The 13,087-nt window shown below is 33.2% G+C and overlaps 1 pseudogene; it reads right to left on the bottom strand.

Moving 5' to 3' along the window:
- Positions 1-453: 453 nt before the first annotated feature.
- On the bottom strand, positions 454-8,839 carry LOC115982733 (annotated as a pseudogene).
- Between the last annotated feature and the right edge of the window lie 4,248 nt (positions 8,840-13,087).

The raw sequence follows: 13,087 nt of genomic DNA on the forward strand, positions 1-13,087 counted from the left end.
CAACCTACTCAAACTATATAATGAGTCAATGACAAAGTTTTCTTTATCACAATGAGTTAAAAATTAAAAATAGAGAGACAAACCACGTAGAAAGGGCAACAAAGTGACAACAAATATTAATTTTTCTCCAATATTCCTCCATAAGCATTTTTTTTTTTTTTTTTTTTTGCTTTTTTTATTACTAAGATGGTGGGTATGCTAAAAGTCATGAAGAAAAGAGAAAGGTATGATGTAAGTTCAAGCAATTATGAGAGATTAATGAGATAACAATAAAAATAAGTAAATGTGATATTTTGGGTAACAATAAAAAAACTTACCAAAAAGAAGTAAAAAAAAAAAAAAAAAACTAAATTCAAAATTAGAGTGTCACATGGCAGGACATCATGCATTCTCGCATTTTATATATATATATATATATATATATATATATTGATATTGATTGGATACCCAATATTCCTAACTTTTGCCCCCAAAAAAAGGCACGAAGGAGGAGGAAAGCGTCAAATTGTCGATGTATGGAGTTCAAAAAAATGATGAAGTGCAAGAGCATTTTCCATGGAATTCAAAAAAATGAGCACCATTCACATAAGTTAGCATTTAGGTAAGGAATTATCCATTCATTAAGAAAAGAAGGAAAAAGCTTTTGAGAAATGGACCTATTGACAATTTGACATCATGCAAAAAAGTAAAAAGCACATTGAATACCTTCATGGTGAACCCTATAATCTATCAGACCATGGCAAAGCCACAGTAAGAGAGGATGTACCAGTGGACCACTGCCAGATCATAGAAACAGAAAAACTACACCTTTACTTCCAATGTAATCTTCTTCCCCTCACCATCCCCATCCCCATCAATTGTGGAAGTCCCATTTTGTCCCTCTCCCTTTCAAAATTTTCATACTACCACCCACTCTATTGGGACATAGAGCAACTTGCAGCTCTGAATCAGCAACCACATATTGATATGATCCCAATGAGTAACATCTTGAATCCAAACTGCTACTGCTGGTCTCTCCCACTCCTCTCTCTACTACAGCTCCTACCCCATCATTTGAGCTTCCAAATTTGCCAAGTCCCACAGAAAATACACTCTTTTCACTAATAATGGCATTTTCTGCAGGCTTTTTGACCAAAAAGAAACCCACTTAACCCATTGCTTGAAAACCCATCTTCCCTTGGGTCCTCAAAACAAAAAACTGGGTTTTCAACGGACAGCCCAACAACCCCAGGTGTGTAAAGGTTCCCTCTACAAAGAGGGCAAGTTGAACTAGATAGTAACCATGTGCCTATACAATCAATATGAAAAGCATGGCTAAACATTGGAAGCAACTTCAACTTGTCTTGTTCTGAAAACTCACAAAGACAAACTGCACAATCAAATGGCTCTTTCAGACCCATTATCTCTTTATAGAGCAAAACTGGGAGAGCATCTATGAAAGCCTGATCTAGGCCAGAATCAAGAAAGTTGAAAGGGTTGTAGCAATTGTCTCTTAAAAAGCATCAGACTGAGAAATCTCTGGGTGCCTATTTGATTCACTGATTGATGATGAAGATCTATGTTTTGTGGGAAATCTAATAAGCAAGTGAAGTAGATCAGATATAAAAAAGATGACAGCTAGAATACCTATGATAAAAAGAATTTTTACTTCCAGATGATGATGATGGGCTCGATTGTTTCTGGTAATCAGTATTATATGACAATGAAGGAGAAGAAGAAGGTGAAAGTAGATGAGAGAGAGGAGGGATGGTGAGAAAACCATTTCAGTCTGACTTGAGATTGAACCAAAGACATTTTAGGATATTGGCATACTAAATTCACCACCACTTTTCTCAGCTGAATTGCAACAAACACTCAGTTATCAATGTGTCAAGTGTAACCTCAAGACACAATTTTTCCTTGCTACCTTTGACAACAAAGAATCAAACCCCAACTCATGTAATGTGGCAAACAAGCAAATAGTCACTTGTATTTCTTGCACTCACAAGAAACCCAAATACAGTTTAATCAAATAATATGCAGAAAGAATCTAATTTTATTTTGACTCAGATTTGTAAACCAAACTGGTTAAAAGGACAATGTTTTATTGTTACCAGAAACTCCAGTTCTTATCTTTTGCATTGACAAGAAAGAATATCGAAAAAGGAACAGCTTTTCATAGACAGTAGCCATGTTTTGTAAAGGTTTCCTCTATAAAGGGGGCAAGTTAAATTAGACAGTTTAATTTAGAACCTCAGTCACTTTTCCTTACTTTTTCTCTGTAAATCCCCAAAAATACGAGTTGTCAAAGCCTCTGCCTATCCCACCATGGGACTCTTCAATTTCTTCTTTTTGGTCCCCCTTCTTGTCCATATCTTCTGCCATCTTCACAACAAGTGAACAAAATTTTTCAAGGCGAGGCACATCCTTAACAATGGAACCTCATAGCTACAAATACAAAAAGAAAAACAGGGGGGAAATTTAAAAACAGTAATTTTTTACAGTTAACAACTTATTTACTACTAAAAAAATTTAAAAGCTACTTAAAATAGGAATTAGGCAATATTCTCCAAAATATATCCTTTTCATCTTCAAGACCCTTTCCGGGCCTAAGACATTAACTTTTCTGAGAGTTGGAAGTTCATCAAACAAATACTTCTTGCGCTGCATAAAAAATAAAAAACAAAAAACAAAACAGTTTCACAAGGTAAACAAATTAATTGGGAAAAGGAGAAAAGACACAAAATAACAACAAATAGCAATATAGAGTAAAACAACAAATAACCTACCTCAGCAGATGGATAAGTCACATCATACTTTGTTAATAAGACAAGCTTGCCCTAAATAAAATAAATAAATAAATAAACAATAATAACAAAATCATAATAAAAACACATAATTTTAAAATTAACAACAAAAAAACCCACATCCACGCAGTCAATGGTGTGTTCGGATGCTTGGCAAAGAGCTTTCATTCTTTCTACCTTCTCCTCCTCTAGGTATTTGAATAGACGTGCACCCGATTTTTGTAGAAGAAATTAAATATATACATACAACTACCAACTTGAAAACAAACTACTAATGCAACTCAAATAAGAAGAAATTAATTACATACATACTTCTATCTCATCGTTCACTCGTTTGGACCAATGTTATTAATTCCATTTCGGAATCCGTTTCAGTTTGTTTAGCGGAATGAAATATTTCAATACCAGATTATTTCGGCGTACCATTTCAAGCTGTTTCAAAATTCCACACACACACACACATATATATATCAAATCAGTTCAATCTCAAACAATGCTTGTGCCACTTTATGTGGCACTAGAATAACTCATTTAATATCAGCAAAGAGAAAAAAAAAAAGATATCAATTCAAAAAAGGGAAATATAGATATAAAATAATGGAGTTAATTTAATTATATAAAATAATGATTTTAATTTTCAGTTTTTCCTATGCATTCATTTTCTCTAAACCGATCCCACCACTGCCATATCTTCATATCTTTTGATTCATTTTTTAACTTCTCTTTCTTCTATGTCACATGTGTCTTTGGTCTGCTCTTCCCCCATTTTCATCTCTCTTGAAGTCCCATCTATCACCGATCCCAATATTCCCACGTTCCAAACTTCATCACAACCATATATTCAAAATGTCTTTTAAGTTCTCTCTATACTCTTCTATTCAAAAGTTCTTACTCTCAGTTAACCTTCTGTCTCTCTTAAGTCTTATCTCCTCCCTCTCTCAGCATTTTCATCTCTAAGGATTTCTCTTCGGGTCTATTGCTCTGTAAATTTGTTGACACTAATCTCATCTTTTAATTTTTGTTCTCATCTTCATCATCATCTTCATCTTCATTTTCTTTTTCTTTTCATTTTTTCACTGAGGCAGTGAGGCTCATCTTGAGCTATTGAATATGTACTGGCCGAATCTTGAATATCGGCCGGATTTCACCAAAATGAACTAGAATGCCCAAAACACACCGAAATAGGCTGGAATTTTATCTAAGGTGGAACGGGGGGTGTGTCATTCCGATTTGCATAGTGGTACGAAATTTTTTAGCCATTCCGGCCGAAACAAAACGAAATTAATAACATTGGTTTGGACTGACTTCTTAAATCAACCTAGATGACATGCAAAATCTTTTTTTAATATTATGGTTAAGAACATTATGCAAATACCATAGGTTCTTAACATTACACAAGTAAAAACAAAAAGACCACAGTATTATGAGGAAGAAAACTTACCGTAGAATAGAACCTTGGAAACATCTGGAACAGCTCAATAAGCTGAAAACTGAAACATTTATAATTAAAAAATGATAATATCAATATATAGTTATTTATTATGTTGAGAATGACTCACAACTCTTTTGATGTTGAATATGCTAGTTTTTTTCTATTATATGGCATCAACGCTGTCAAAATGAAAATATGATAAAAACAAGAAATTTTAAATTTTCATTTAACATAACACTATTGTAAAAATGTGGCACTCCTTCCAATTCATACCACAAGCCTGATAATTCCTCATTCCAAAATTATAGTGCAAACAAACCAATTACTTTGTCAATTATGGCCTGACTTATATCTGCAAAATATATATATATATATATATACATATATCCATCAATAAATAATTTTTTTTTTAAATAGAAAACATATAAACTTATGGTTCATCCAACTGTTAATGGTTCTTGCATTGGAGCAGGGGCCATCAAGTAACATTGGCCAACTTACAATGTTATTATATCCAAATTTGAACTTAACCATTCTCCTACCATAGTCCTCTAATATAGTGGCAATCAAACCCGCTAGAAAACCGTTTTCATAACCACACACTTCTTCCCTCCTTGTTGTTTTAAATGCAGTCCCTGTGCTATGATTAAGTCTCTAGCCTTTGACGCTCACATGCATATTGTGTAAGGTTATGTGCAATTCCGTTGAGTTCCCCATTTATCCATATAACCTTTAAATTGTAAGGAACAACAAACTTTCTCTTAAACTCTATTAGATTATCATCATTGCAACCAGCTTCACCAATTAAAAATTTAACAACAATTTCAACATCACTCTCAATTCTGAGGTTCATATTAGGTGGGTTATTCCTAATTAGACGTTCAGCCTAGGCAACAATGGCCTCACCTTCCAACAAAGAAGTTTTCTGAGAAAAATTTATTTCATTTTCTTGGCAAAACCCAGCACTAACAGGAAACTGGTTCTGTTCCCTAAGGAAAAAACCCATTCCGAGAAAAGACGTAGGTGTGCGCCTTCTCATTGCCGCATCAACAGACAAGTTAAAATCTATTGTAAAGTCAGGTTCCCTAACTCTCCTCCAAATAAACTGGATTACCTACACAATGAGTTTCCCATGTTATTTGGAGGAGTTACTTAGAGAACCAGACTTTACAATAGATTTTAACTTGTCTGTTGATGCGGCAATCAGAAGGAGCACACCTACGTCTTTTCTCAAAACAGGTTTTATCCTTAGGAACTAGAACCAATTTCCAAGAAAATGCAATAAATTTTGCTAAGAAAACTTCTTTGTTGGAAGGTGAGGCCATTGTTGCCTGGGATGAACGTTTATTTAGGAATAACCTACCTAATATGAACCTCAGAATTGGGAGTAATGCCGAAAGTGTTGTTAAATTTTTAAGTGGTGAAGCTGATTGCAACGATGGTAATCTAATAGAATTCAACAGAAAATTTGTTGTTCTTTACAATTTAAAGGTAATATAAATAAATAGCGAACTCAACGGAATTGCACATAGCCTTGCACAATATGCATGTGAGCATCAAAGGCTAAAGAGTCTTAATCATAGTCTGGGGACTACATTTAAAACAACTAGAAGGGAAGAAGTGTGGGTTTATGAAAACGGTTTTCCAACGGGTTTGATTGCCACTATATTAGAGGACTATGGGAGGAGAATGGTTAAGGTCAAATTTGGATGTGACAACATTGTTGACACTGTAAGTTAGCCAATGTTACTTGATGGCCCCTACTCCAATGCAAGAACCGTTAACAATTGGATAAACCGTAAGTTTATATGTTTGCTATTTTAAAAAAAAAAATTATTTATTTATTGGCCATAATTAACATAGTAATTGGTTCGTTTGCACTACAATTTTGGGATGAGGAATTATTAGGCTTGTGGTATAAATTGGAAGGTGTGCCACATTTTTATTATGCTAAATGAAAATTTAAAATTAGTTGTTTTTAACACATTTTCATTTTGACAGTGTTGATACCATATAATAGAAAAAAACCAGTGTAGTCAACGTCAAAAGAGTTGTGAGTCATTCTCAACATAATAAATTAATACATAATAAATAATTGTATATTGATATTTTTTTTTTATTATAAATGTTTCAGTTTTCAGCTGATAGCTTATTGAGCTGTTCCAGATATTTTCAGGGTTCTATTCTATGGTAAGTTTTCTTGTTAATTTAATATATAAAAAGTCATACCAATTGCACAAAGCTCACTTTTATGGGGTCTAGGAGAGGTAATGGTAAACAGTCTTATCATCAAGAGATTGACTCCCAAACTTAAACCTGTGACCTATTGCTTGCTTTTGGTTGAAGGCACTTGCCATTGCACCAAGGCTTGACCTCTCTCCTAATTAATAGAACCGTCAAAAAAAAAATTCTCTATTTTATCAACAAAAAAAGGGGGAAGACAAGAAGCAATGATTTTAGGAGAGGGAAGAAGAGACTTTGTGATGCAGCCATGGAAAAATGTTCAATTCGCTGCCTTTGGACTATGGGGAAATTATTGAATGCCAATATTAAGAATTCAGATATAAGCCGCTTCTGTTGGAAAATTTGGTTTTGCATCTCATACAAAACACACAGCAGAAGCAACAAATATGGATCTACTTCATTCATGAGAGATAACATGTAACTTTGAATTCTAAAACAAAGAATAGAAAGCATACCTTGATGAAATGAAATTCAAAAACAAGACTTGAGAATACCTCTAATCAACATCTCAATTCCACATGGTACCCGAGAAGAGTGGTCTCTCAATCAGTCTTTATGTACGTTGATTCTCAAAGAAAGTTCTTTTTCTCATTGTAAAGAAAAACTATTTTCTTTTCTTTTCATCATTCGTACATTCTAACTACCTTAGTAGTTACTTTATTTAATAACTCTTATTAAATAAAAGCTGATTATAAATTCTTTTATGTGTTTTTTGAAATTGCCATTTGAAAAAAAAAAAGCATAATATCAAAATTTAAAACAAAAAAATTGAACCAAACTCACCCTCAATACCGGAACAAAATCCACGGTTGTAAGTAAAATCAGAGTAGCTGTGATACATTGCTACTTGCTACTAATTTAATTTTTAATATCTCAAAATTTATATGCTTCTTTACTCTAATTATTAAATTAATTTACTTTTTCTTTAGAGCATCACCATTGGTGGTTAGCTATTTTGCCACCTCACACTCCAATTTATGTGCCAACATTGGTGTAGTCAAAGACAAAATATTTTGCCTTCTTGCTATAGGGAACTGTCAAAATTAGCAATTTACTGTAGCAAAGTGGTAAATGTGTATATATACATATATATACATATGAATGGTGTTTGATTGATGATAAAAATTAGACAATTTGATGCAGGGTGTGTTGAGTCAACTCCAGATAAAAAGAAAACCATGAGTTCCCTAAGTCTTTACTAGATAAAAAGGTCACACTATTGGGCTAGAGCTGGAACATAAGAAGATATATCTCAACATAAACCACTGGAGTTGCATTTTTTTTTCCCACCTGAAGTATTATTTGAGGTTAAATTCCATCCTCCTGACTCCTCCCATTCTTAATCGACACTAATTTCCATGAGCTAAGCACATGATAATGGCTGCACACCTATGGGGCTCCACCCAACAAACATGAAAGGCCTCACCTGAAATTCTACACTAATGATTGGCAATGCAATCAAGCTATTATTAAATCATTTGCCAAATTGCCAATGAGTTGGCTAAGGATCTGCTAAAGTGGAAGATATCATAATTTTGACCCACAAAGTTCAGGAGCGATGGGTATGTATCACAAATTTCATATATATGACCGGCCTATCCCTCACAATTCTATTATCCAATATTTCGTTATTAGTTATTACACAGAAAAATAAATAATGCTCATCTACAGAATACTTCAATGTACTAAGCAAGGGATTAAATTGTCATTTACTGGCCCTGAAGCGGTCCAATATTTATAATCTGAACTCATGCCCACTGATAGCATTTAGGCATTGATAATGTGAATCAAAAGGATCACCATGGAAATATAGATGTAGACGTATATGCATACATATATGAACATAGTCCATGGAGTAAACATCTCCAACCATGTGTATGATTTCTTCATTTCATGTGCTATGGCACCACAATATAATTCTTTTGCATGGTTGTAAACAGCTTTATAGTGGGCTAAATGTAAGTGACTGAACTGGCATTTAGCAATTGTTGTTAAGATAAGTCATTAGATCACCATACACTTACTCTTTATAGGAAGAGTCCTAAATAGTACATAATATAATTAAGTAGTACAGAACTTTACCGTTGATGCACCATAGCAGGAGCCTAACACCATGCTTGAGCCTACCACCATGTCTCTGTAGTGATTTTTCAATAAAGAACAGAGATATGTGACTCAGAGAGAAGAGAGAGGCATGGCCATGGTCCATGGGACTCAGAGAAAGAAAAGAAAAAAAAATGAGGAGGCGCTGAAGCGAGAAGGGTAGAGAGAGAGACAGAAAATTGGGGAAGGGGGCGGCTGAAGAAAGGACCATGAATAAGAAAAAATGAGGAGGCGCTGAAGCGTGAAGGGTAGAGAGACACAAATTTGGGGAAGGGGGCGGCTGAAGGAAAGAAAAGAATAGGAGGGTATTTATATCATGCTATTATTAGGGTTTTAAAAAATTAAATAGCAAAAACGCACGCGCGAAGGCTCGAACTGTTGATCAGCTAGCCAAAACGCAGGAGGCATACCACTAAGCCACTGATCAGTCACTTCTTAGAGTTACATAAATATATAGATATATATAAATCGGTCGGTTTCGGGGTAAAAAAATCCAGCACCAAAACCAAACCGAAATATTTCGGTTTGGTAAAATTCAAACCGAAAAATTGAACTTGGTTCAGTCGGTTTCAACCGATTTTTTCAGTTCATCGGTTTTTTGCACACCCCTACTTGAAATCCCATGCCCAAGGTCTAGAAATTTCTGAAGCTAATCTCTTTTCTTTTATTATATATATAGAAACATTTCATCATGATATTATTCAACTGACTGGTAAATCAAGTTGAACAAAATTTATCAATAAGAGGAAGAGACTCTATCCAGAGTAAGAAAGGAAAAGAAAATCTTGCTCTCCTAGCTAAAGAATGTGCTATAACATTGTCTTGCTTATAAGTACAGGAGAAGGAAAAACACTAAAAATAGTTAATGAGGATAAAGTATCTCTTGCTAAATGACCAAAAGCAGTAGATAACATATCACCCTTGCAAAGAGAATTGACAACAACTTTTGAGTTTCCTTGAAAATTGAATGTTTGATTTTGATTTCTTGAGTGAAGAGAACAACTCTTCTAGCTACTAACATTTCAAGGATAATCACTAGAATTTTATCTGATAGGGAAGCCATGAGTTCACCAAGAGAATTTCGAATCACCACCCTTATACCTACGTCAGTTGAGACTCTAAAATTCGCCCCATCAAAATTTGTTTTGAACATATCTGAAGAAGGTGATATCCACACAGTTTTGCAGCCCGAGGAGTCTTTAGTGGGGTCTTGTGATATTTCTTGAACTTCAAGAAAAAAAAATTTGCCATCTCAAGCAACTTATTCGAAGGAATTATGCCTTCATTTAAGCAACTTTTATTCCGACGATTCCACACATACCAAGTTGTAATTGCAAAGAGTTCTGGTGCAAGAGGTCAATTATGAACTAAACCAAATAAATTGACTAAAGAAAATAGATTATATTAAATATAGGTGGATTGGGCTGGATTAGGTTAGGCAAATTTGTGAATCTTATAAACTACACCTGAGCCAACCTATAGTAAAAAAAAATGGTAACCCAACCCAATTCAACCAATCTGCACAGATCAATTATACTAAACTAGTAATTTAAAAATAAAAATAATAAAAAAAAAAAGAAAAAAAGAAAACTAACTATCTTTTTTATAAGAAAACCTCATTTATTTAATTAAGAAAATAAATTTAAACATTACAAAAGACCCAATGTTTCGGGTTTTTAAAAATGTAAACGTGACAGTAATTTATGTGGCCACGTGGTGCAATAATGATTGGTTAACAAAAAATCAAACGTTTTGCTTTTATATTATATATAGATATAGATATAGACTAGTAACTAAAAGAGAGATAAAGGAAACTAACTAGCATTTTTATAAGAAAACCTCATTTATTTAATTAAAAATTTTAAGAAAATAAATTTAATTAAAAACCTCACTTATTTATTTATTTATTTTGTTAGGACTTGCTGAGTAGGAATAGGAATAGGAATAAAAAAGATGATAATGATAAAAAAAATAAAAAATATTAGGGGTGTCTTGATAAAAGTAAAAGATAGATTTGATTTAGATAACCGACTATAAAATCACACTGTCTCAAATGCTTCTATAGGTTATCAAACATGGTTCTTTTTTTTTTTTTTTGAAAGCCCTGTCAAACTTCATTCATTCAGAAAAGCAGAGTCAAAGTACAAGGCATCTATTACTGGTGGTGGAGGCTCTTCCAACCACACAACTTCCTCATCTAAAACATTTGCATATCTAGCTAGTGAATGGGCTACCGAATTGGCACTACACCGAATACAATTAAAAGAGACAAAGTGAAGAACTGCTGCTAAGTGTCTAATATCATCATAAATTACACCCAAGCGCGACCAGTCCTGGTGAATGGAAGAAACAGAGGACAAGACTACCAAGTTGTCCCCTTCCACAACCAATTCCGAGAACCCTGCATCAATAGCAAACTCCATAGCTTTCCGGCAGGCCATCAAACATGGTTTAAACACTAATATTTACAATAATGCCAAAAATATAAAAAGTTTATAATCTTTTAATTTCCTCCAATATTTCACTTGAAATTAATATAAAAATATATTGGTTTTTTTTTAATAACTCAATAGCGTGTGGAAAGAACCAAATAGTGTTAATTGAACTACAAAATGATATTTGATGTACTTTAATTAGGGCCAAAGTAGGTTGTTTTTTTTTTATGAGTGATGGAATTCATTATTAATGTATGTGGGCATGCAACATGCATTTATACTTTATGGGTGAGTTATTTATATATATATATATATATATATATATATAATAAAAAAGGAATAGTTATGTGTTTGAACAAATTGACATAGCTAGGTATACGTTGGGATATAGTCATATAACAAATATTTGACACGTGTTAGCATCTCAATGGATCCAATACCATTGGATTACATGTTTTTATTATATCTTCTAACCTTGCAAAATTTCTAGAAAATTAAAGATCTATAGCTATATCATCAATAAATTGTTTAATTATAAGTTTTTGTAATTTAAAATTAATTATAAAATATAAGCTTATAGATCATATACTAAATAATATCTGATTGATACAAAATTTGACATATAATAATGCAATTCAATGGTTAGATTTTCAAAACATATAATAATGTTTATTTTATTGAATAAGGTTGTAGCCAATTTTGTAGCTAAATTTTGTTCTTTAAAAAGACCCTTTAACGTGACTTAATCCAACTCATGTACACTCTAGTTTTAACTTTAAAATGTCAATTTATCTTTCTTTTTTTAATTATTATTATTACAAACGAGAGTGTTTAAACCTCTTCAAATATCTTACTATTCTCTTGAGTGTATGCAGTTCCCCCCATCTCACATACATTAAGTTATTAGAAATTCTATAGAGGAGGCCCTAAGATGCTGGTAAGAGGTTTCGAACTTAGGATCTCATGGATATTAATTTATCTTTGCTAGCAAGTTAACAACTTTGATTCTTAAAAATAAAAAATAAAAAAATTATGTACAAATGTACATTTAAACGGCTAATCTTGTAAACAAAATATGTCGGTAAAATAAACTCATTCGCACACTTTCTAAGTTCTGAATGTAAACTCATATCCCTTTATTGGTGCTGATTGATAACTCTTGGTAAGATATAGGTTGCGGCCCCTTCTTGTGTATCACGTTCTACACTTCTAGATTCATTAGCTGTCACTAACTTCCGGAAATTTGACCAAGGTTTATTGTTTCAAATGACTTTTTAAGTGACTTTCTTTGAGTGATTAGTGATAAGAAATAACATGATGACCCAGGGAACGAAATTAGTCGTCGCTGGGCTGGATGCTTTCAGAAATACAAAAGAAAACCTTTTATGCAAAAATGAAAATATTAAAGCATATGTACGAGGAAAAAGGAATGGCATTGGTAATTCATCATAAGCTAAAACAGTAAGGACTTTATAAAAGAATTCCCATTTAAATACATTCCAATAGAACGAATCTAACAAAACAAATCCGCATGGCCATTCACACAAACATGTTGTAACAGAAGTTCAAATTACCAACATTGATTGTGAAAATATTTTAGGCTTAAGAAAGATATCCAAACAAACAATAGGAACAAAGAAAATTAATCAAAAAGAAAATAAACACAAAATACCAAGAATTATGTGGTTTGGTAATAGTCTACATCCACAGGTGACGATGAACAAATTTCACTATAACAAATTTGAGATAATATAAATTGGTGTAGAGACACTCTTACAAACTCAAATCCCAAATACACCTAAATAGCTCTCTCACAAATACAAACCAAAGAACCAAAGGTTCACAAATACTAAATGCGAATACCAAATACCAATACGAATTGCGCACAAACCAAAGAGAGAGCCACAAATCAAATTCAAAAGTTGCAACACACCAAGAGAGAGTAAATCACCAAACCATAAAACCAAAACCAACTGGCAGCAAACCCCTCTCACTATTCCAAATTGCAACCCACAAATATCAAATAACCAAAAAAGAGAGAGCCTCTTTTTCTCACACCACACACACTCTCAAATATGTCGCATAGC

Source organism: Quercus lobata, chromosome 3 (assembly GCF_001633185.2).
Source record: "Quercus lobata isolate SW786 chromosome 3, ValleyOak3.0 Primary Assembly, whole genome shotgun sequence".
NCBI lineage: Eukaryota > Viridiplantae > Streptophyta > Magnoliopsida > Fagales > Fagaceae > Quercus > Quercus lobata.